The 9017-nt window shown below is 37.9% G+C and overlaps 1 protein-coding gene across 2 annotated transcripts in view; it reads left to right on the forward strand.

Moving 5' to 3' along the window:
* R3HCC1L (R3H domain and coiled-coil containing 1-like) overlaps window positions 1-9017 on the forward strand; it is a 105743-nt gene that overhangs the window by 48007 nt on the left and 48719 nt on the right. For both annotated transcript variants that reach the window (XM_012000664.1, XM_012000657.1), the window contains exon 3: window positions 4234-4330. The gene's annotated coding sequence lies outside the window, so the exon portion shown is untranslated. The remainder of the gene's footprint in view (window positions 1-4233; window positions 4331-9017) is intronic.

Consider the following 9017-nt stretch of genomic DNA (forward strand, 5'->3'; position numbering starts at 1 on the left):
AGCTGCAGGTCTGTTGGAGTTTGCTGGAGGTCCACTCCAGACCCTGTTTGCCTGGGTATCACCAGTGGAGGCTGTAGAACAGCAAATATTGCAGAACAGCAAATATTCCTGCCTGATCCTTTCTCTGGAAACTCCGTCTCAGAGGGGCACCCTCTGAGTACGAGTATGAATATGAGGTGTCAGTTGGCCCCTACTGGGAGGTGTCTCCCAGTTAGGCTACACGGGGGTCAGGGACCCAATTGAGAAGGCAGTCTGTCCATTCTCACAGTTCGGACACTGTGCTGGGAGAACTGCTGTCTTCAGAGCTGTCAGACAGGGACGTTAAGTCTGCAGAAGTTTCTGCTGCCTTTTGTTCATCTATGCCCTGCCCCCAGAGGTGGAGTCTACAGAGGCCTGCAAGCCTCCTTGCGCTGCAGTGGGCTCCATCCAGTTTGAGCTTCCTGGCCACTTTGTTTACCATTACTCTGCAATGGTGGATGCCCCTCCCCGAGCCAGGCTGCCGCCTGGCAGTTCAATCTCAGACTGCTGCGCTAGCGGTGAGCAAGGCTCTGTGGGTGTGGGACTTGCTGAGCCAGGCGTGGGGTATAATCTCCTGGTGTGCCATTTGCTAAGACCATTGGAAAAGCGCAGTATTTGGGTGGCAGTGTCCCAATTTTCCTGGTACAGTCTGCCACGGCTTCCCTTGGCTAGTAAAGGGAAATCCCCGGACCCCTTGCACTTCCCGGGTGAGACGACGCCCCGCCCTGCTTCGGCTCACCCTCCCTGGGCTGCGCCCACTGTCCAACCAGTCCCAGTGAGATGAACCAGGTACCTCAGTTGGAAATGCAGAAATCACCCATCTTCTGCATCAGTCACACTGGGAGCTGCAGACTGGAGCTGTTTCTATTTGGCCATCTTGGAATGGACCACAAGCCTGAACATTTTTTATTTCTTCTTCAGTTTGAAAGATATTTTCATGGATATAGATTTCTGCATTGAGAGTTTTTTCTTTCAGCACTTCAGTGGCATCTGGCTTTCATAGTTTCTGAAAGTTCTTATCCTGTTCCATTGTATTATGTCTTTTTTTTTTTTTTTTTTTTTAAACTCTGGCAGCCTTCAAGGTTTTCTCTTTATCTTTGATTTTTTTCCCCATCAGTTTGAATATGATGTGTCTAATTGTGAATTTTTGTTGTTGTTATTGTTTATTTGATGCTACCTCGTGTTCTCTGAGCTTTTTGGATTCTTTTGTATTAATTTTGAAAAACTTTGGTTATCTCTTTATATTTTGTTTCTGTCTTACTGTCTTTCTAGAATTCCAGTTACACATATGTTGGAGTATTTGATATCGTCCCATAGCACTTGGATGTTCTCTTCTCTGTTTTTCATTCTCTTGTTATGTTTTTTTGGGGTAGTTTCTGTTGGTCTTTACTGATTCTATGACTGTCTTGGTCTTCTGATAAGGTTGTTGAAAGCTTTCATCTCTGTTACTATATTTTTATTTCTAGCATTTCCGTTTGATCTCTTCTTACTGTTTCCTTCCCTGTGCTTAAATTACACATCTGTGTATGCATGTTATCTACATATTTTGTTAGAGCATTTAACCTATAAATTCTGTGTTTGATAGTTCTTACATGATGGTTGTGTCCAAATCTGGTTCCATTGATTGTTTTGTCTCTTGCCAGTGTGGTTTTGTGTTTTGTTTTTTTTCTTTGCTTCTTTTCTGTTTTGTTTTTTTTTTTGGTTGAAATCTGGACATTTTGTGTAGAGAGCCAGTTAAATAGTATTTATGCCTGGAAATGGACATGCTTTGTCTTTTCCTGAGACACGTGTGTGTGTGTGTGTGTGTGTATAGTGGGAAGGAGTGTTGGGGGATTGTTATTGCTAGGTTACCTTTAATTTACCACAGGCTTCAAGTTTCTCTAGCATTACTTCGTGTTTAGGGTAGGATTTAGTTTGCCAGAGAGTTTTTCTTAATGTCTACTCTACCCTCAGCTTTAGGTCTTCCCTTTGAACTTGCATCTCAGAGAAGGTATTTCTCCATGCTTTAGCTCTTTGCTCACGAACGGTCATTCGCTACATAACAATGTTTTGGCCAACAGCAGACTGCATATATGATGATAGTCCCCTAAGATTATAATACCATATTTTAACTGTACCTTTCTATATTTAGATAAACAAAATACTTACCATTGTGTTACAGTTGCCTGCAGTATTCAGTACAGTAACATGCTGTAGAGTTTAGTAGCCTAAGACCAATACTATACTATACTGTATAGTCTAGGTATGTACCAGGCTATACTGTCTTTGTCTGTGTAAGTATACTCTGTGATGTTCTCACAATGAAATCACCTAATGATGCATTTCTCAGACCATATCCCTGTCATTACGTGACACCTGACTGTAGTACATTGCTGTTACATGTTGTTTGAGACTTACTAGCCTGCTTTTGATGGGAGATGGGGAGGACATTTTGTGTTGGATTTTTCTAGTCTCAGTTTTAGCTAGATGTTTCCATTTTCTCTGGGTCACAGGTATGGGGCTTTTTCAAAGATCCTGCCCCTTCTTTAAGTGGGGTAGAGGGTTTTTTTGTTTCGTTTGCTTCCCCTAGCTGCAGGTCCACATTTGGCTTGCAGTAATTAAAAAAATTTTTTTAACCAAGTTCTTGTTGGCTTGTATGGTGTCCAGTGTTTACTATAGGTAAAGTAGGTCTCATGTCCCATCTCTCCCTTCGAAATCCTGTCTGTCTTTAGATTTTAGATCGGTTACTTAGATTTAAAGTTACCTTTTGTGCTGGGTTCAAGAAAATTTGTGATTTTGCACAGCATCCATCTTTTACTTTGTTTTAAGGGTGAAAATGACATACTTTCTACCTTTCTACATCCTAAGCAGAATCTAAAAGTCCCATTTATTTCTTGAGGATGTCTATTGATATGAGATATTTGATGGTTAAAATATCTTTTAAATCTGTTCCTTTCAATTTTTTCCTCCAAATTTTTATTTTTGTTTGCTCATTTATTCAATATAAAAACGTCAAGTCTGTGCTATGTGTCTAGGCACTGTGCTCAGTGTTGGGGGATATAGGGATGGGCAAGTACCCATAATAATCCCTTTTCTAATGAGCATGTAGTTTAATGAGGAAGACTGGATAATTAAAGAAGTAATTATACTAAAGTAATGGTAAGAGCTGTAATAGGAGAAGTATGTGGAAGGAGGCACCCAGTCTTACCTAGAATGATTAGGTAAGGCTTCTCAGAGAAAGAACTGTGATGTAGACATAAAGGTTATGTAGGAATGAGGTTAAAGATGGCTGGGAGGCTGTGGGGAAGCAGAGTACGTGGGGAAGGAAGAGATTATCCAGTAGCTAAGATGCAAAACAAATCCACAGAGCCAACATGAAGAGTTTGAGAATCTGGAAGAAGAGCTATGTGGCTATAAAGCATATGAAGACAGAAGTGACAAAAGGTAAGACTGGAGAAATTGATTGGAGCCAGGTTAGAAAGAAGAGTCTTCTAAGCCATGTTAAGTTGATTTTATCATGAAAACGATGGCAAGTCATTGAAAGACTTTAGGGAGGGTGACATCTGAGTAGCTAATGGTTTTGAAAAAGTCATTTTGGATGGAAGGTGAGGAGTGAATGGAAAGAAGCAAAGTAGTTACCAAGACTAGTTAGTTAGGTTGCCTCAGTAATCCAGGCATTTGCATGTGTTGTTTTAACTTGGAGTAGTGGCATTAGAGATAGGGACAACTAGGCAAATTAAAGAGTTACTCAGATGTGAAGATCAGTGGAACTTTTCCATTGATTGAATACAGAGAGTGAGGAAGAAGGAAGACTTGGGATGTATCCAGTAAAAATCTTGGTATGTTTCTGAAGAACCTCCAAGTTTCCTTGCTTCTTTCAGAGGGAGAGTAGAAGAAATGACCTCTTTTTACTTTAATAATTCTCTTTTATGTATGGCCCAAAATTCATTGAGGCCATGGAGGTAAGTCAGAAAAAGGGAAAAGGAAAAAAATATGTAAATAATATGTAAGTCATGGTAAATGAACTTCTCTTGCCTGATTGTCTTTGAGTGTTGAGAAAAACAGGACAGTTTGGTTCCTTCAGTTTTGATGTTTAGCCTATGGGTATATAAACAAAATCTGCAAACCTTGCTCTTTTGGAACAAAAATAGCATACAATTGATCTTCTCAAATAGCTGTTCCGTGTAGAGAGACATTTAACTATATTTAATCATGTAATTTCCTTGTTTTTTCCAGATGGTTTTACTCAGCATTTGGTGTGGTAGATCTTACATAAACCTTTAAAACTTACATTAGAGTGTTCAAGTCTTCTGAGACTCCAGAGTCACCTAAGGTAGTGATAATTACCACTAATAGCTGTGACAAGTTTTATACAGAGCATTGCTGTGGGTGCCAATAGTGTTTTTCATGGCAGTGGAGGGGCACAGTATGGTTTTCAGAAAAAGGATGTTAGTAATAAACAGCTCTCATATGATTCAAGATTTCAGTGGTTAAGGTGGGAAAGTAGGTGTGGCACTTATGGAGGCGATCAGTTTTCCTTCTCAGAATGATGGATGTAGTTAAAAGCAAGTATGGTGTATTATTACAATGTTAGAGTTAGGCAGTTATGATTTAGAAAATTTTTTGCTTTGTTGAGGGTATACTGTGGGATAGAGTTGTGAGTAGCTAAATAACTCAGGTATTAGTTAAAGCTGGGTGTGTATTCTGATTTCTATACTTACTAGCTAGGTGTACAACCTTGAGTCTTCATTTATTTGTCTGTAAAATGGTAATAATAATTATATACACCTTGAAGAGTTGTTACAAAGGTTAAATGAGATGATGTATACAAGCACTTAACCCAGTGCTTTGTTCATTGACTTATTTGGTAGGGTACAAGTTTAAATTATATTGCCGTGTACAGTTTGTTAAATCCAACATGCTACAGATTGAGTAGCCCTTATCTGAAATGCTTGGTACCAGAAGTGTTTTTGATTTTGATTTTTTTGTTTGTTTTTGAATATTTGCATTATATTTAACAGTTGAACATCCCTAACCTGAAAATCTGAAATCTGGAATGCTCCAATGTGCATTTCCTTTGAGTGTCATGTCAGTGCTCGGAAAGTTTTGGACTTTGAAGCATTTTGGATTGCAGATTTTCACATTAGGGCATATCAACCCATATAAGGTGTTTATAATCTAAGAAACAGTCATAATCTTAGGTCTCTTAAACATTTCTCATAATTGGATTATGTTTACATATTTCCCATCTGTAAAAAGGGCTAGTAATGTAAAAATACAGAGTATCATTTCTTTGATGATGGCAGGAAATTATGGTTTACAAGAATGAAGTAGGTATTGGATGGGGGGCTTAAATATGGCTCTGGTTTAATTTTGCTGTTATCATTAGTTTGCACATAAGATCTCTTTCTATAAATAGATATGTATCATATATACAAATTGAGAAAGGTTTGCTTCAGTAGGAAAATAGCTAGTGAGTTGAGTCAAAGAGATAAGATATAATAACAATTTTTTTTTTTTTTTTTTTTTTTAAAGAGATAAGGTCTTGTTCTGTTGCCCAGGATGGAGTGCATTAGCATGGTCTTAGTTCACTGTAACCTCAAACTCCTGGGCTTAGGTGATCCTCCTACCTCAACCTCCTAAGTAGCTAGGACTACAGATGTGCACCACCATACCCAGCTAATTAAAAAAATTTTTTTTGGTACAGATAGAGTCTCGGTATGTTGCCCAGGCTGGTCTCAAACTCCTGAACTTAAGTGATCCTCCCACCTTGGCCTCCCAGAAGTTCTGGGGTTACAGGTAGGAGCCACTGTACCTGGCCAAAGGAATTCTTAATGTTGTTCAAGAATGCACATACCTTTTATGCACACAAACACACACAGAATCTCAAATTAAGGAGAAACATCTGAATTGATACTGCTTTGTGCCAGGCACATTTGCTTTTGCGCTCATTTATTTACCAAACATCTTATTGAATGCCATATGTGCCTGGAATGGTGCTGGGTATTGAGAAACTAAAAATGGTAAGGTATTTCTTGCTTTCAAGGAGCTGTAGGTATGATTGTTAGTCAGACAAGCTTACAGTTTGGTATGGCAGCAGAGAGCGCAGAATACCAAGCCCGCATTTACTCAAGGAATGTTTATTGAAAGCTAAAATATACAAGTATTCGGTAGGCATTCAGAGAGCATTTAGAACTACATCTCAGAAGGAACAGCCCTAAGTCATCCTTGGTAAGTAAGTCTTCAAATGGCAATGGAGAGTCCTGTGTCTGGATCCACTATAGGATAGGCTCAGCGTAATGCTAAATAAGGCTAGACCCTGGAAAACTTCCTTATCAGCTTTGTTGACCCATTGGTGTTCCTTTGGCTTTTCATTTCTCTGCCTCAGTTATGTCTTTCAGAGTAGCTTTTGGAGAGGTAAAAGGAGGCAATTAGGGCTTCTCATCTCCTAGACATCGAGTAATTGATATAGTTATTTCTGTATTTTTTTCCCATAAGATTGTTAAAGATATTTAAGTGGGGAGTACTAACCACACTGATATATTCATATTGCCACAGGCATTTATGAGCACAAACATTGGACTCAGAGTATCTGGGTTAGGATCTAGATAATCCTCTGCCATATTCTAGTCCCTTGGCCTTGGGGGACACAATTTAACACCCTCGTTGCCTCAGTTTTCTCATTTGTCGAATTGGACTAGTAATAACTCCACTTCATAGGGTTGTTGGGAGAATCAAATGAAATGCTACTATTTTGAACATAAAATAGTCAAGCGAGTTATTTGTCAGGTGAGCAAGTAAGATCTGGTAAGTGGCCAAAATAAATATAAAGGTTGTGTTTTTAAGTTCATATACTTTGCTCAATTAGGAAACACCTCAGATCCTTATGTAGAAGCCTTTTATTGTTACTTTGTATGTAATTTAGACACTCTGGAATTTGTAGTGCCGTTTAGGTTAAGAGAAATAGAAATGCCTAGAGTAGCAAAAAGTGAGAGATGGCAAAGAGAAAGAAACAATAAAAATCAGGTACTCTACTGAAAAAAAAAATAGTGATCTGGAGGTTGTAGTACAGCTGTGCATTACATGTGGAGTGAGGACAGCCTTTCACAATGAAGAAGGCCTTGAGTCATCACCTTATACATGGCACAGTTTGGCGGTTTGAACAGAACTGTTTGACTTCTCATTCTGCTTTCTACTAGTGATTGTATTTCTTGAATGCCTTTTAGTAAGGTCTATCTATGTAAGGTCTCTCAATAATGAATGTCTACCCGGGTTAAAAACTTATTTCTCTTTAGTCCAGATACGTTAAAGAGAAGACCTATAAAGCAATTTCTTTCACTATAGACTTTAATTTTAGAAATTACTGTCTTATTATGTCAACTTAAATCGTAATATATATTTTGTGTAACCTGGTTTGAATAGAAGTAAAAATGAATCCCCAAGCAGATATAGGAATTATTTTGTGTTTTCAAGTGTGAAATATATCATTGTATTATAATAACTAGTGCAACTGCATTTACGGAAGAATGCATTAAGAAAACTACAGCAGAATCAGTTGTGGTTCATTAGCAGATTTTATAGTTTTTAAAATATGAAGCCATTTCTCTGCTGTCCCAGTATAATTTTTTATGTTATTATATTGCACACAAGTGCCTCTGTGCTGTGTTTGTATTGAATCTCTTTTAAAGTGAAGCTCCCATGCCAAGAGAAGGACGTTTCTTGGTTTCTTGATTGCAAATGCAGTTGACTCTCAGTATCCCTGGAGAATGGGTTCTGAGACTTTCCTTGGAAACCACAGTTTGAGGATGTTCAGGTCTCTGATATAAAATGGCAGTATTTGTATATGACCTATGTTCATCCTCCTTTTTACTTTATATCATCTCTAGATTACTTGTAATACCTAATACAATATAAATGCTAGGTAAATATTTGTTAGACTCTATTGTTTAGGGAATAATAACAAGGAAAATCTATACATGTTCAGTACATGTACAGATTTTTTTAACTGAATATTTTTAACATGTAATTAAAATACTTTACATGAATTTTTTAACATGTAAAAATTTTTTAACTGAATGTTTTCCATCTGTGAGTTGGTTGAATCCATAGATATGGATCCCACGGATATGGAGAGCCAGTTGTACTGTACTTGTGATTGACATTGGAAGTGGGAAGACCTTGAAAGTGTGGAAAGGATTGGGTATATTTTTAATTTTATTATTTTATTATTCTGATTTTATACTGCCAAAGAATCTTCCAATTTTTTACTCATGTTTTCTCTTTTACCTTGCTCTACAACCAGAATTACAAATTACTTGAAACAGAAAATGTTTTCTATGCCTGTCGTATGCATTTCTGACATTGAATATACTGTTTAGAATAGTATTTTAAAACTTTTGTTCAGGTGAAATCAACTTAGTGAATAAATTGATTTTAAATTATAAGAATTTTAAAAGCCTTAAATTGTAAAAGGTGAAGAAGAATTCTAGATTGAAAGTAAGAGTAGTGCCTACATTAAGGGTAAGTATTTTATGGACTTTTTTATTATTATACTTTAAGTTCTATGGTACATGTACACAACCTGCAGGTTTGATACGTAGGTATATGCATGTGCCATGTTGGTTTGCTGCACCCATCAACTCATCATTTACATTAGGTATTTCTCCTAATGCTATCCCTCCCCAAGCCCCCGACCCCCTGACAGGCCCTGGTGTGTGATGTTCCCCGCTGTGCGTCCAAGTGATGTCATTGTTCAGTTCCTACCTGTGAGTGAGAACATGTGGTTTGGTTTTCTGTCCTCGTGATAGTTTGCTGAGAATGATGGTTTCCAGCTTCATCCTTTTCCCTGCGAAGGACATGAACTCATCCTTTTTTTCAGCTGCATAGTATTCCATGGTATATATGTGCCACATTCTCTTAATCCAGTCTGTCATTGATGGACATTTGGGTTGGTTCCAAGTCTTTGCTATTGTGAATAGTGCTGGAATAAACATATGTGTGCATGTGTCTTTATAGTAGCA

The sequence above is a fragment of the Mandrillus leucophaeus genome, unplaced genomic scaffold (genome assembly GCF_000951045.1).
Source record: "Mandrillus leucophaeus isolate KB7577 unplaced genomic scaffold, Mleu.le_1.0 Scaffold117, whole genome shotgun sequence".
Lineage (NCBI taxonomy): Eukaryota > Metazoa > Chordata > Mammalia > Primates > Cercopithecidae > Mandrillus > Mandrillus leucophaeus.